A 15,143-nucleotide genomic window follows, 5' to 3' on the forward strand; every position below is an offset into this window, starting at 1 on the left:
GGATAAGAAAAGCCAAAGAGAAACAAAAAAAAAAAAAAAAAAAGAAGAAGAAGAATGTTCCAGTCTGAGATATTATCTTGAAGAAAGACATTTTGATTCTCTAACTGCTGTAAATAGAAAGTTGCAAGAAGGGAAATTTCAAAGGGCTGAGATAGAGTGGGTAACCCCAAGGTGTCTTTTGACACATCTTTCTCTATTGTTCAAAGAGAGGAGATTCGTATTTAAAAGCATTTTCAGGGGCACCTGGCTGGTTCAGTGGGTGGAATGTACAATTCTTGATCTCAGGGTTGTGAGTTCAAGCCCTACAGTGGGTGTAGAGATTATTTAGAAACATTTTTTTTTTCATTTTTAATGTTTATTTTTGAGAGAGAAAGTACAAACAAGGGAGGTGCAGAGATAGAGGGAGACACAGAATCTGAAGCAGGCTCCAGGCTCTGAACCGTCAGCACAGAGCCCGTCACGAGGTTCGAACTCAAAAACCGTGAGATCATGATCCAAGCTGAAGTCAGAGCTTAACTGACTGAGCCACCCAAGTGCTCCTAGAAATAAAATATTTTTAAAAAAATTAAAAATGAGGGGTGCCTGAGTGACTCAGTCAGCTGAGCAACCAGCTCTTGATTTCTGCTAAGGTCATGATCTCATGATTTGTAAGATCAAGTCACATGTTGGGTTCTACACCAATAGAACAGCGTTTGCTTAGGGTTGTCTTTTTTCTTCTTTTCTCTCCCACTCTCCCTACCCACCCTCTCCCCCACTCACTCTCTTGCTCAACAGAAATAAAAATAAACATTTATTTTTCATTTTAAAAATAAAAAATTATTTTCTTTCTTTTTATGTGTTTGTTATTTTTAAAAATAATTTCAAACTTAAAAGAATAGTTGGGAGAGTACTTCAGACTTTTTTCCCTGAACCATTAGAAAGGATGTTGCTCACATAAAGCCACACCCCCATGAATACTTTAGCATATAACTCAGAAAAAAATGTTTTATCTCTCTTTCTCCACACACACACACGCAAACACACACACACACACATACACACATACACAACCATGGTACAGTCATTAAAGTTGGGATATGAATATTCACCTTCCACCCAATTGCTCGAGTAATGTCTTTTGTTACAAAAAATTCCTATCTAGGATTACCTGTTGCCTTTAGTCATTTTCTTTTTTAAAAAAGTTTCTTTACATCTTTCTTTCATTTTGAGAGATAGAGACAGAGAGCAAGCTAGAAGCCGGGTGGTGGGGTGCAGAGAGAGGGAGACACAGAATCCAAAGCAGTCTCCAGGCTCTGAGCAAGCATTCAGGACAGAGGCCAACATGGGGCTTGAACCCACAGACTGTGAGATCATGACCTGAGCTTTTTTTTTTTTTTTTTTTAAATTTCTTTTAATCTAGAACAATTTATCTGTCTTTCCTTGGCTCTCCTAATCTTGACATTGTTGAAAGTACAGTTACAACTCATGGCTCTTTGGCTTTGTTGTTGAATAGCTATATTGTTTTAGGAGGGTAACATCTGCATCTGGAATGATACTTTCTTCGTTTGTAAAAAGGTTGGACGTGTGACCTCTAAAAACCCTTTCCAGCCTTAAAATTGCTAGTATTAAGCTTACTCTGTTCCACCAGACTGATTTCATGCCCAAATCCAATCTATCATTCATCTTACAGAAGAAGAGTTTGTGAATAGTTAAATGTACATCTATTCACACTGCCAGAACGTACCATCAATGGCAAATCAGCAGCTTCCCATGTAAAGAATAGCATACACATATCTTTAATCACTTCTCAATTAAAAGAAGACAATGTCAAAGACAGAGACAAAAAGTTCAGTTTCACAAGAAGATTGAGTCAATAAATTTAAGCGCAAGAGACTAAAGGCATTATTGAGAAATCAGAACCTATTGACTGCAGCTGGATTCAGATACACCTTTTGCACACCCACTATACTCTGCACCAGAATTGCTTCTAACAGGAAATCTTCATATCCTGGGGCAAACATGAAATCTCAAAGGAGACAACTCCCCCTTCTTCTCACCATTATTTAGAGGACTCTTCAGATTACATTCAACCTGGATGCCAGAAAGGAAGTTACCTCCTCTTTCAAGTAGAATGCTTCCAGGGCCCTTCACCTTGCTTGAGCCCCAGTTTTATATCAAACAATGATGGAAAGCAAACAAAACCAATCCTCAGGGCTGCTGGTTTCATTTTACCAATGTGAACCCAAAGCATGCTATCCTGTTACAACTCTTAAAAACAAAACAAAACAAAAAAAGCAGTCTAAATCAAATCAATCCCAACCCACACACACTCCCTCAAACCATAACACCAAGTGAACACAATCCCAAGGTGGTAGAGTGGTTTAACCACAAATACCCTGATGGCCTTGTGATCAGACACTTAGTTTACACAGCTGAAATAAAATGGCTGGGGCCTCTGGTTAACACAGGGAAGGAAAGATCTATAATGAATTAATTCCCATAATGGTCAAAGGTGGTCAAGCTGCCTTTGGATAGATACCATGTGGGGGAGTGGAAGGAGTCTGTGCCTGAGTAAAAAGGAATAGCCAAAGAAACGAAAAGGAAAACCCATTCATTCTGCAAATATCAAGTACACACCGGAAATTTCTAAGCTGGGTGGGTGTAGTAAATGGAAAGGAAGTAGAATGATGAATAAGACATGAATATCATCCTCTAGGCTAGGCATGACACAAAGTAGAAACTGTTAAGTACAATATGAAATAGAGAAAATCTTATAGAAAAAAACAGGATATCTGGCACTAGTGGACTATCAGTAAACGTATGACAGATGGAAAAAAGGAAAGGCAGGCAAATAAAAGTGCTTAGTTCTGGCTTTGGAGGGGAAATGACAGGTAATCTACACTGAGTGATAAAAAGAATACTATACTATTAGACACCCTAACCTGATGAAGACGAAACTAACTTAAGTGCAGTTCTTGATATATGTATGCAGCCTTTTGGTTAGAAGTAAACTGTCCTGGCTGGTGTCACTCTGGGTGACATGTCTCAACCACTCACAAGAGGAAGACAGACCCACATATGTAAGTGTTCTCTTACTCAGAATCCAGCAGAACTAGATTTGTTTCAAGGAGTGGCCTTCCTTATCCAGGATGTGAGGTTGGCCCTGTCCTCCAGATAATCCAGTCCAATGTGTCAATAGATAGATACATCACTTCACCAGGCTAGGCAATGCCTTTCACTCAACTGAAGCACACCCTACATTTTCTTGTTTTAGGACTGTTGACCCTACATCATACTGTGGGACTCGATCACTACTCTCTCTATACATTCAAATCCTACTCATCCTTCAAGGCTTACTCCATGGTAAAACCATCTTGGAAACTCCCATAACATTCACAGGAAGTCATCATTATGCGAAATTTCCTGGTGTCTTGACCCTGCCTTAGGAATTTTAATATATGCTTGTTTCATAGCTTCTGGTACATAACCCTCTATAAGGGTTGTGCGGGAGAGGGGAGGACACAAGATTTGTCGTACTCATTTTTAACCACCTAACACTAATCAAGACTAAAAAGGACTGCATAGAAGTTCAACAAATTTGGTAACAAGTGAATAATTCTGCTGCTTATGTAACCAGGATAAGCTAGCTTGTGCTTCTGTACAAATAATTCCAAGTTTCAGTGGCTGAAAACGGCAAAAAGTTCTCTCTCCTTTATAATACAAGTCCACTGTGAAGTTATTGAAGGTTCTTCTGTACATCATTCTGACTCAGGTATGCAAGCTGACAGCGCCTCTGTTGCCTGGAACATCATCAGTTACCATAGCAAACAGAAAGGAACAGGATGACTCAGGTGCCAGTTTGTAAATGCTTTTGCCTGGAGGTGACATATATCATACGTCAATATAATCATATTCCATTGGCCAAGGCTAGTCAAAAAGGCATGTCTTATTTCAAGAGGATAAAGAAATGCAATTATACTATGTACCTAGAAAATCAGTGAACAGCTCTGATGACTGCTAAAAGGATCATAAGAAATTAATATTCAGTCTCCAAACTTGAGCTTCTCATTCAATAGCTATGGAGAGATGGCAGCTCCTACCAAACTACCAAAAATAAATTCTAAAATAATTTACCTAGACCCCTGGAACAAAAATCGTGCGATTCTATTTTACCCACTTTTTTATATTATAGATAGCTACATAGTTAGGTAGATACATAGGTAATAGAGATTCATACATAGGTATATGTTTTTTAATAAAATGGATCTAAGAATCCATTAAGTTTATTATATATGTAAGCAGTACACTACCACTGGAAATGGATGTGCTGTTCTTAGAGAAATATATAAAACCATTAGAAAGCACTGTATTTAATTTTTGCAAAGTTAGGGGCGCCTGGGTGGCTAAGTCGGTTAAGCGTCCGACTTTCACTTAGGTCATGATCTCGCGGTTCGTGGGTTCGAGCCCCGCGTCAGGCTCTGTGCTGACTGCCAGCTCAGAGCCTGGAGCCTGTTTCAGAGTGTGTCACTCCCTCTCTCTCTGACACTCCCCTGCTCATGCTGTCTCTCTCTCTCTCTCTCCTAGAAATAAATAAAACATTTAAAAAAATTTTAATTTTTGCAAAGTTAATTAAATATTATTAAATAAATATTATTGTTATTGTTATTATTAAATTTTTGGTGTGTGTGCCTTCTATGAACCACATAGGCCTTCAGGGAAGACAAAAGTGGAGGTAAAGATTGTTAATGGGGTTATTGAAAGGCTTAATGATTTAACCTTTGACAAAGACAAAAGGTCTGTCAAAATGAGAGCCCCATGATAAAAGATATCATTTTGCTATTGACCTTAAAGGTTAAGTTGTTGAAATACTTCCAAATAAGTACCCATAAGAACTGAGAGATTTCTGAGACATTTTTTTTTTCCTGGTCTACAGCTTCATCCCAAATAAAAATATACATAGACATGCATTTCTGGATCCAGGGGTAAGGAAACAAAAATGGAGGACCAGTAGAGAGGAGAAAGAAAAAAAAGAGCTAAGATCAAGGCATTGGATTGACAAAGGCGGTTGGGTTAGGATTTCTGAAAACTCACCCACTGTTGCCAAGTCCTGGGGGAGAGGAGAGTTCATATATAGAATGTAGGACACAAGTAGATCCTTAAGGGAATTAAATAGGACCAAAAAGTCACTTAATGGGGGTGGAGGGAAGAAATAGTTTTGGTGACCACAATGCTTTGTACCATATTGATTTAAGTCTTGTGTAAGCTTCCCAGGTTGAAGTACCACACAAGGATCCCTAAAATAATCTCCAAGTTCCTAAAAACAAAATATCCCTAATCCACCCATAGATTCAACTAATTCAAGAAGACACAGAGATAAGAATATCTTCAGATGTTCCCAGAGTATCTTTATTTGCTTATAATGTCTTTAGCTATACCCACTACACCAGTGTCTTCATGTGTATCTCCCTTAAGAAGCCTCAGAGGCTGATATAAGTCTGTTCAGTAGTATCTGGCTGGTTCCATTTTAGAGCTCATCACCCCCATTTTAACCTTTCCTTACATTCTGATCCTTCTGAAGATTTACTTTGTGAAAAGGATTCTATATTTCAAAAAATATGAGTACAGCTGTTCTAAAATGTTGCTTAGGGCAGATTAATTTCTTGACTCAGAAAGATGAGAAGGAAGATGTATCACAAAGTAGGCTGGAGAGTTTAGACCAGGCACCTGGCTCTACTTTCCTTCTCTACCGCTAGACTGAGTTTGATGGACGGGCCTTTTGAGACCAATGATAGCACTAAGGTGGAGCTGTAGGCATTCTGAATACTATACTGCTTTAACGCAACAGCTCTTAGACTTTATGATGCCATGAGCCATGATGAACACTGTGGCTACTCTACACTACTACATTACAGGTACAGCACACAGTTGTCACTTTTGGGGGCCAGTTATGACCAGAGATAATGCAGAGGCCATAAGTTTACGGGTCCCTCTCTATAAAAAGAATTTGATTTCTTAAAATATATTACAAAATTCTCAGTCCCCTGGGAAGTAGAGTCATGTATCAGTGAAGACTGGAACACTAAATAGAGAAGAGTTACTTAATGCATTGGTTTATTGTTCTGTCAGGTGTGTTTGGAGACCGTTATGCTAATATCTGACTCGCCTCAGAAAAGCATCTGACTCCAAAGTGAAATGTTTGATAGTCTGGGATACTGGGGTCATTGTATTTAAAAAAAAAAAAAAAGGGGGGGGGCTTTCCTATCTTGTTACCCAGAACTTCCTGGGAAGAAAAATAAAAAGAAAACCAAAATTCTGTATCACTACTATCCTCTTTGAGGAAAACAAAGGCTTTTTAAATCTTCACCTTCATTTTCACCACCCAGACCACTTCAATTCATCTGCATGTGACGAATTACGTGTTTTCCAACTAACCACCCCTCTGTCTCACTGTTCAGGGTGAAAAGAAGTTCCCATCTTTAAATGAAATGCCTCTGATGAAAGTAATTAAGGAAGAAGAAAGGATATCATTTTATTTTTTGCCAGGTATGGCCATTTAACTTTTGATAACACATGAAGTGGGCATTATTTTCTTCAGACTATAAATAAGGAATTAGAATCTGAGATAATTCGTCAGGCCAAGGGAGATCTGTTCTTCCTACTTGACCACTGCATTTCTCCCGGACTCGATCTGCTGTTTCCCAAAATTTTAAGGGAGGGGTTACAATCATTTATAATATATGTGTGTGTGTGTGTGTGTGTGTGTACATATATGGAATTCAGCTCTTGTATAGAGCTGTATACTTCTGTGTGAAAATATGTTTCTGGCGACTGTGAAATTCCTGGAATATACCATCATAACTGAACAGTAGATAAAGCCATAGTCAACACTGGGTTATACAAATGACTGAGGCTGCCTTGACACAATGAGTTGAGAGCCCATGTTTGCAAATGAGAATCAAAGACACATATTCTAAGACCCTTCGCAGCAAATGTCCTATTACTTAAAATGTTAACTTCTTTATTAAGTCCATAATCCTGAATTATAGAAAACCAACAAAGGGTCTGAGTAGTTCAGTTTTGTGCTCCAGAGAGAAGTACTTACCAGGTCTTCCGTCCTTAACAGACCATTCTTTCCTCTTTTGATTTCCTTAGATAAGATCTCCACAAATATTTGCATGGCTAGAGATTAGGTTTGGATTATAACTATACGTATACATGTACATATACTTACACATATGACTTCCCCCGAAACACACATGCCCATATATGTCCATACTGAAATTCAGTTCACTTCATAGTTTCCTTTCTTATATATTTTTTTTAATGTTTATTTACTTTTGAAAGAAAGAGACAGAGTGTGGGAGGGGGAGGGGCACCAAGAGAGAGGAAGACAGAATTTGAAGGAGGCTCCAGGTTCTGAGCTGTCAGCACAGAACTTGACGTGGGGCTCGAACCCACAAACCATGAGATCATGACCTGAATCGAAGTCAGACGCTTAACTGACTGACCACCCAGGCGTCCCTAGTTCACTCCCTAGTTTCAATTATCTTTGTTACTTTAAAGACAGTTTAAGCATGTGGTCATAGGATATTCAAAATATAAAAAACTTTGATGTAAAACTATCATATATTGTCTCTATGTAGAAAACTGATGTAGGTTAAAGAACATGGACTATTGACAAGAGTGGCTTACATTAAAAAACAAAAAGGAATAGCTTACCTATGGATCATACTTTACAAACAGCTTTTATTTACATTACCTCATCTGATCCTTCTAAGAGGCTTACCAGTAGGTAAGAGAGATGTTACTAATCCATTTTAAACATAAATAAACTGAAGCTCAGATCCATGTTCAATATTACGTACAAGGTAATATAACCAAATTAAAGTCTATATCATCATAACATAAATCCAGTATGTACTTTTTATTATAATTCTTTCTGAAAAGTTACTGTAGTCCTGATATCTGTATCTATATCTTTATCTACCTGTCTGTAAGTCTAGCTGTCTATCTATCATCTATCTATCTATTTTCCTATATATCCTGCTTATCTTTCTATCAATCGATGACTCTTTATCTTTCTATAATCTAACTGGCTAACCTTATATTTTACTATGTTTTAGGTTTTTCTGGGTGCCTATGATGCTTCTGCTCATCCATTTTGGTAAAGAAATCACTTCAGTTTTGGTTGGATTCACAGACCCCCATCCACCCAATTCTACTGATGCCCCTCAGGCCTGGAAATCTTCTTCTACATTCCTCAGCCACTGTGATGCATTCAGCCCACCAGTGTTATGCAGAAAATTTAAATACAAGTCTTTAATTTAGCAGATCCACCCACAAGGTTCCAGAAGCTTAAGTCAGCATGAGTCTTTGGGAAAATATCACTCTGGAAAAAATAGTACATGTGAGAAAAATACTGTGAATTTAGAAGCATTTGTTTTACAAACTACAGATGCAGAGTGAAAGAAAATGACATCTCGCTTTGATATTAAGCATTCCTCCATAACACATCCATCTGCGGTGTGTTTTGCAGTCACTTACCCGCTAAACCTCGCGGCACACAGATTTGCACATGAGGTACAATACAGCTGACCCCGTTTTACAGATGGAGAGAATAGAAACAGAGAGAGACGAGATGAATTTCTCAAAGTTTTCAGGCAGTTCTCAGACATCTGGCATTGGACAGGAGTAAACCAAGTCACAGTTGTCCTTTACTAACGGAAAAAGGGACCGGTTTTAGTTCCAGGCTTTCTTTCTTAAGAAGGGTTTATTGGCTGAGAACTGGTTCAAAGGGGGCTTATTTTGAAGGCATTTTTGCATCCTGAAACCAATCTTCAGTAGATTGTATATTTATCTGGGGGAAGTTTGGGGGGGAAGGCAGAGCAGCAGTTTTCTAATGGAGGAAGGCTTGAAATGTAAAATGAAAGACTCTGCTTTTGGTCGTGATCCTGTCTCCTTAGGCAAGTTTCTTTATTACTCTGAGCTTCAGTAATCTCATTAAAATAAAGGGATGGACTAGGTCACTGGGTCTCAAAGTAAGATCCTCAGGAGTGCAGGCTCAGCTTCACCTGGGAAATTGGAAATGTTGGAAATGCAAATTGTCTGGGCGCCTAGGCAGCCCCGTTGGTGAAGCACTGGACTCTTGATTTCAGCTAAGGTCATGATCTCAGGGTCGTGGGATTGAGCCCTGCATCAGGCTCTGTGCTGACTGCAAGGAGCCTCTCTTTGAGATTCTTCTCCCCTCTCTCTCTGTCTGTCCCTTCTCTGCTCATGCTCTCTCTGTCTCTCTCAAAATAAATAAATAAACTTAAAAAGAAAAAAAAGGAATTTCAAAATCTCAGGACTTACCCCTTATCAACTGACTCAGGGAGGCTGGAAGTGGAGCCTGATCTAGTTTGGTGCATGCTAAAATCTGAGGATAGCTGGATCAAAACTTCTCTGAAGGCCTCTATCCCTACAATCCTGAATCCATCATATTATTGACATGATGAATTTCATCTTTCATATAATTTTAAGAATATTTTCGGCTCTTCAAGCCACATATTGGTTAATTTTCAAGCTCTGTGAAGAAAGTAGGTATTAATCTGCTCTATTTTAGTGGCAGGGAATTGAAGCACAAGCTTCCAGAAACTATAGGAATTAAGATGTGAGCAAGTATAGTGTAATATCTCTCTTCCCTCAAATAAAATGCACTTATCCTTTCTTTTGGCAACTCATGTTTTGGAACCACAGTCAACTCAAACAGAGAATGAGCAGACATGGAACTCACGGCCATTCTCCTTTGACTTAATGGCCTTAGCAAGATGGCACTACTTGTACCTTGCAGCCCCCAGCTAATATATGGCCTAATATTAGTTGCTGGTTTCTACCTCTCCAGAATCATAGAAGGATACATGAAATAATGTAAATCAAAGTTTTTATAGTTCCTCAGAAGCAAGATATAATTTTAAAAGACTTCGTGTATGTAGGTTTTGCAGTGAGGTACCTGATCGGCCTTGTGAAATTTCCTCTTTTCTTTAAGAATGTAGCCTGACATGTAGTAGGTGACGAGCAAATGCTTAGTGAATCACATTGACCCCCACAGAGTCCTGCGGGATATATAAAGAAGAAGAGTGTTCCATTCTACACATACCTAGAGGAACATGGCAAATTGAACTGGGCATGGGCTAACCAGACTTGAAGATACCCCAGACCTTGTCAGAGAAAGAACAATAAAAGAAATAGCAGATGTTTCAAAGAATCAATGATATTGGTGGAGCAAGAATAGGGATATTCAAACAGAACAGTAGCTCTTCCATCTACAAGTACAGGAACAATGGGTACAACTAACAGGAGAAAAGATGTTTGATTCTTCTCCAGCAATTACGAGTTTAAAACCACCTAAGTCTGTGTAGACTAAGCAGATTTGAGATTGATACAATAGAAGTGAGTTAAAATGTTGGAATGACAATGCTGGCAGTTGAGTTGGAGGAGAGAGGAATCTGAGAGGTTGGGGGATATGCTGGTTACATGCAGTTTTCTGTCAGTACACCCGATTCTTATTGTCAGCTTTCTGCCCTATTTGTTGTCTTGGGAAATTGAAAGCCCGGACTTTATCACCTGGGCATTCTTGCCTTTCAACTTCAGAGTGGGTTGCAAGGTATAAAGTGCAGGTAAGAATTTGGAGGGTGGGTGGGGCGCCTGGGTGGCTTAGTCGGTTAAGCGTCCGACTTTCTCTTAGGTCATGATCTCGCGGTTCGTGGGTTCGAGCCCCGCATCGGGCTCTGTGCTGACTGCCAGCTCAGAGCCTGGAGCCTGTTTCAGAGTCTGTGTCTCCCTCTCTCTCTGACCCTTCCCTGTTCACGCTGTCTCTCTCTCTCTCTCCTAGAAATAAATAAAACATTAAAAAAAAAAAAAGAATTTGGAGGGTGGGAGAAGAGAGCACATCGTGTATTTATTCCACCACTGCCCCCCTACATATGTAAGGGTCTGATAGGGGCAGGTGTGTTGCATAAACTGTAATACATAAAAGTACAGATTCTTGAAATCCCCTTTGGATCTACCGAAACAGAACCTAGGAGATTGGAATCCTCAAATGTGTATTATGTAAGTTTTCTCAGATAATATGATGAAGTTGGATCATTTCCCCAAGATGCTTCCAAACTCTGAGATAATGAGAAAGTGAGCTGGTGCTTGTTCTCTGACCTTTGGCTTGAGGGTCATGAGGCGGCTCTGACCCTGCCTGAGAAAGGATCAAGAAACTTGCACCTCCTCTTCCTCCAAGATCCAGGTCAGCAGCTTTAACTTTGGAGAGGGGTGGCTTCTCTGAATACCTTAAGGAGGTGTGATCACCTCGTTCTCCTTTGTTTCACATCAGTACCTGGAGCAAAACTTTTGAGTGAGTGCACCCATCACAATGTATTTGCCTTGTTGAGTCCCAGGGCTGACTCCCGGGGAAGATGGTGACCTCCTTGAGGACAGGGGTTGAACCCTTAGCAGTTGATACTTAAATACATAAACCTTAGCACATATTTTTATCATCAGAACACCTGCCCTGGCACCGTATAAGTGCCAGGGGTGCTGGTGGGAGGGAAGACTGTTGAATAAATGAATGAAATGATGGGATGAAAGAATAGATGTTGTTTTTCCTCATTTTTTACTCTTCATGTCAACACAATATAATGATAACCCTTTATTTTGCCCTGGGATGCTGATTTTAGCAAGTAAATTTGCTAGAGACTTGAAGTGAGTTGGATGGCCTCATAGATCTTTTCTGTCTCCTAACTTCTTGGTTCAACAAGTAATTGAAAGGAATCAATCTCTCCCTGACTGACAGTTTTGACAGCTGCTGTTCTCAGGATGTCAATGGGTAATCTGTTATTCTCCTTGCCAACTAAAAAGCGAACAGAGACATATGCTCTGTCAATCTCATTCCTCTGATCTCCCGCCTAGTGCCCAGTTCTCCCACTTCTGGCCTTTTGCATTATTACCTCCCTTCCTGTCGGTGAAGTGCCTTTACATTCTGAGCAACTCTGAAGCTCCTCTGCCTCCAGCTAGAAGCTGGATTAGAGCTCATCTTCTCTGAGTATTATTACAGCCGAGTCTCCAGCTTTGCAAACGAATAGGGCATCATAAATGTAAAGCTGTTCAAATAATAAATGCATCTTTTCTCTATGCTTAGCCAAGGGAGGTGAATATTAAAATGAATAAGAGTAATAATAAAAAGGGAGCTAGCAGCATGGGTATAATTAAACTGAATAGCTCACACACACAAAATAAAGCTCTGAACGTTGACTTCCTCTGGGGCACACCCCAGTACACCCAGACCTCGCCTCAGAAAGGTATGCACCACCTGTCATCCTAATGTAAAGCAAACACCTACACTCACCCTCCCGTCTACAGTCAGGAAACAAATTCGGCTTCCTGAGTCAAAACCTCTTTCAGTCCCTAGGAGAGAAAACAAATCCTATTCTCAGTATTTAAGATACAAAATTACAACTCCTTCAATTTTTTTATTGTTTTATTTATTTCTGAGAGAGAAAGAGAGTGTGAGCAGGTGAGGGGCGGGGGCGGNCACAGAGCCCGAAGTGGGGCTCGAACCCATGAACCATAAGATCATTACCTGAACTGAAGTCAGAAACTTAACCAACTGAGCCACCCAGGCGCCCCTATGATTCCTTCAATTGATAGGACAGCTGGTAATAAAACATGAGGGTCTGAGGCAAGGTATTTGATTTGTATTCAGTGTTATACACTGAATGCACTTGATCTGTACCTGGAAAACTAGCCAGCAGCACAGTAGGGACTTTTTGACCCTCAAAGCTCCTCTGCAGATCCCCGGTGGGGCCCTTCTTCTGGAGAATTCATTAGGAAGCAAAAGCTCTGTGCAGGTTCAGGCATTCTGGGTGGGGCTGCTAACATCTCCACTTTCTCCCCTGGAGCCAGTTAAAACCCTAGGAAGAACCAGTCACGCAGACTAGGTCACACCTACCTTCCTGTCTCAAGAGCTTTGAGTCCAAATCACCCCTAGGATGAAAATTAGGAAGTATTTCCTCATTACCCTTCGTAAGATGATCCTGTGACAACACAGTCTCCAGGTTATTTTTCATTTGGAAATTTTGCATCCGTGTAACCCGTTTCCTCCAAGGAAGCTACTTACACAAAGGTCTCTCCTAAAATTCTTACTTTTTTTTAAGCTTATTTATTTATTTTGAGAAAGAGAGAAGGAGAGAGGAAGAGAGAATCCCAAGCAGGCTCTGCACTGTCAGCTCAGAGCCTAACAAGGGGCTTGAACTCACAAACTGTGGTGAGATCATAACCTGAGCAAAAATCAAGAGTCAGATTCTTAATGGACTGAACCATCCAGGTGCCCCAAGATTCTTCCATTTTAAGAAAACAAAATATTCACCATAAAATTAATGTGTGTATTATGTGTATGACTTTGTAAACCTCAATAGCTTCTCCTGCTCTTTATTTAGCTTTCCTGTCCCTTTGAGACCCAAAGAAGAACACACATTTCCACGGACCTCAGGGTATCATTCAGTCCATGTTCCCAACTGCCTTCTTCCATAGCTTTTCTCAACTTCACACAAAATGCCTCTGAGGTGGAGTCTGGCCTGGTAAGAATTTTCCCTTATGTTCATTCAGTAATCATGGTCAACTGCTTGGTCTTCAAGCTAGTTTCATAGAAAAGAAGGTCCTTCAGAAAAAAACAGAGCTTTAAAGGCTCTCACTCTAATGCCGCATTTGACAACTGACAGAGTTGACAAGCAGAGAAGAGATTTGTCTGATATCCTTAAAAAGCTCAAGTCACATTACCTTTTGTTAGTTTTCACTTTTTCTCTTGTTTCTGCTATATCTTTTGTGTTATGCTTGGTACTCATGATAGCAACCGTATTTATCATGGACTTATGAAAATATTAAGCCTAAAATAGAGAAGAATTAATTGCTCTTAGCAGAATTAATTGCAAATCTTCCTTACTGTGTGAGTGATCTTGAGAATTCACTTGCCTTCTCTAGGTCTATGTGTCTCAGGTAAATGGAAAGTTGGACCACGGATAGTAAATGTGCCTTCAAACATGAATTCTCTCCGGGTTATAGTCTCCGTGACTGATGATTATCCAGGTGACTGTTGCCTCTAGTAGCATGGATAAATAAGAATTAAACCAGTGTATTTTAGCACACAGGATTAGTATATGTGTATTATGCACCTAAGATGATCCCTAAAAGCATATTGTCTTAACATTTAATTAATTTTATGTGATGATTTATTTCATTCTATAGGGTAAAATAAATAGAAATCTTAGACTTGGAATTCTGAGTCCTGGGTTTCACTCCAGCATTACTATTTAATTTTGCTGTATGACTATAGGCAAGTTACTCAACTTCAATGAGTTTCAATGCCTTCATCTGTGAAAGAATAGCAGATGTACCAATCTTGAGATATATCCATCTAGGGAAAGAGAAGAAATTTATACTACATTTTCCTAAAGGTCCTCCTAGTTCTCCCATTCAGAATGATAGAAATCTGATATAACTCTCTAAATACTCATATATTTATATATGAAACATCTAGATTATTTGGCCATAAAAAGCAAAAGGTAGGGGTACAGAAAAAGCAGAGAAAGTGGCAATAATAGTAGAAGGCTCTAGGGATTTCCCTCCTTTGTTGATGGAGATGTGTATTTGTGGAGACGTGTATTTGTGGGGAGCACGGGGAAAGCGTGATGGAGCAGAAAGAAGCCAGGGTTAATGTGGACCTTCTCCTTTTAGGATTTCTGTTTCACCCTTCCCATATTCTGAATCTGATTTGCGTTAGATGCAAAGAGCCCCTGGGAAGCTATAGTGGGTGTTCCTCATCTAAACAATTATGATCCCAGAAAGCTGTATTTTATAGGGCCTAGCAATAACCTTCAAAACTCTTAATTTAAACCAAATTAGTTCATTTACGGTAATAGTGATTTTAGCTAAATGACTTATTGGCTCTTTAAAATAAAGGCAAAATACAGAAGAGAAAGCCTATTAAAAACTTAACATTGACACGCTGAGTTATAGTTTTGCAGTACTGAAAGATATTTTTTTCATAGAAAACCATTACAATACATTGAAAAGGTAAAAGAAGTCATTACCGAAAATGACTCTATTTCTTAATGTTTCTTAACATAAAAGCAACAAACAAAGTT

This window comes from Crocuta crocuta, unplaced genomic scaffold (genome assembly GCF_008692635.1).
Source record: "Crocuta crocuta isolate KB4526 unplaced genomic scaffold, BGI_CrCroc_1.0 scaffold70, whole genome shotgun sequence".
Taxonomy (NCBI): domain Eukaryota; kingdom Metazoa; phylum Chordata; class Mammalia; order Carnivora; family Hyaenidae; genus Crocuta; species Crocuta crocuta.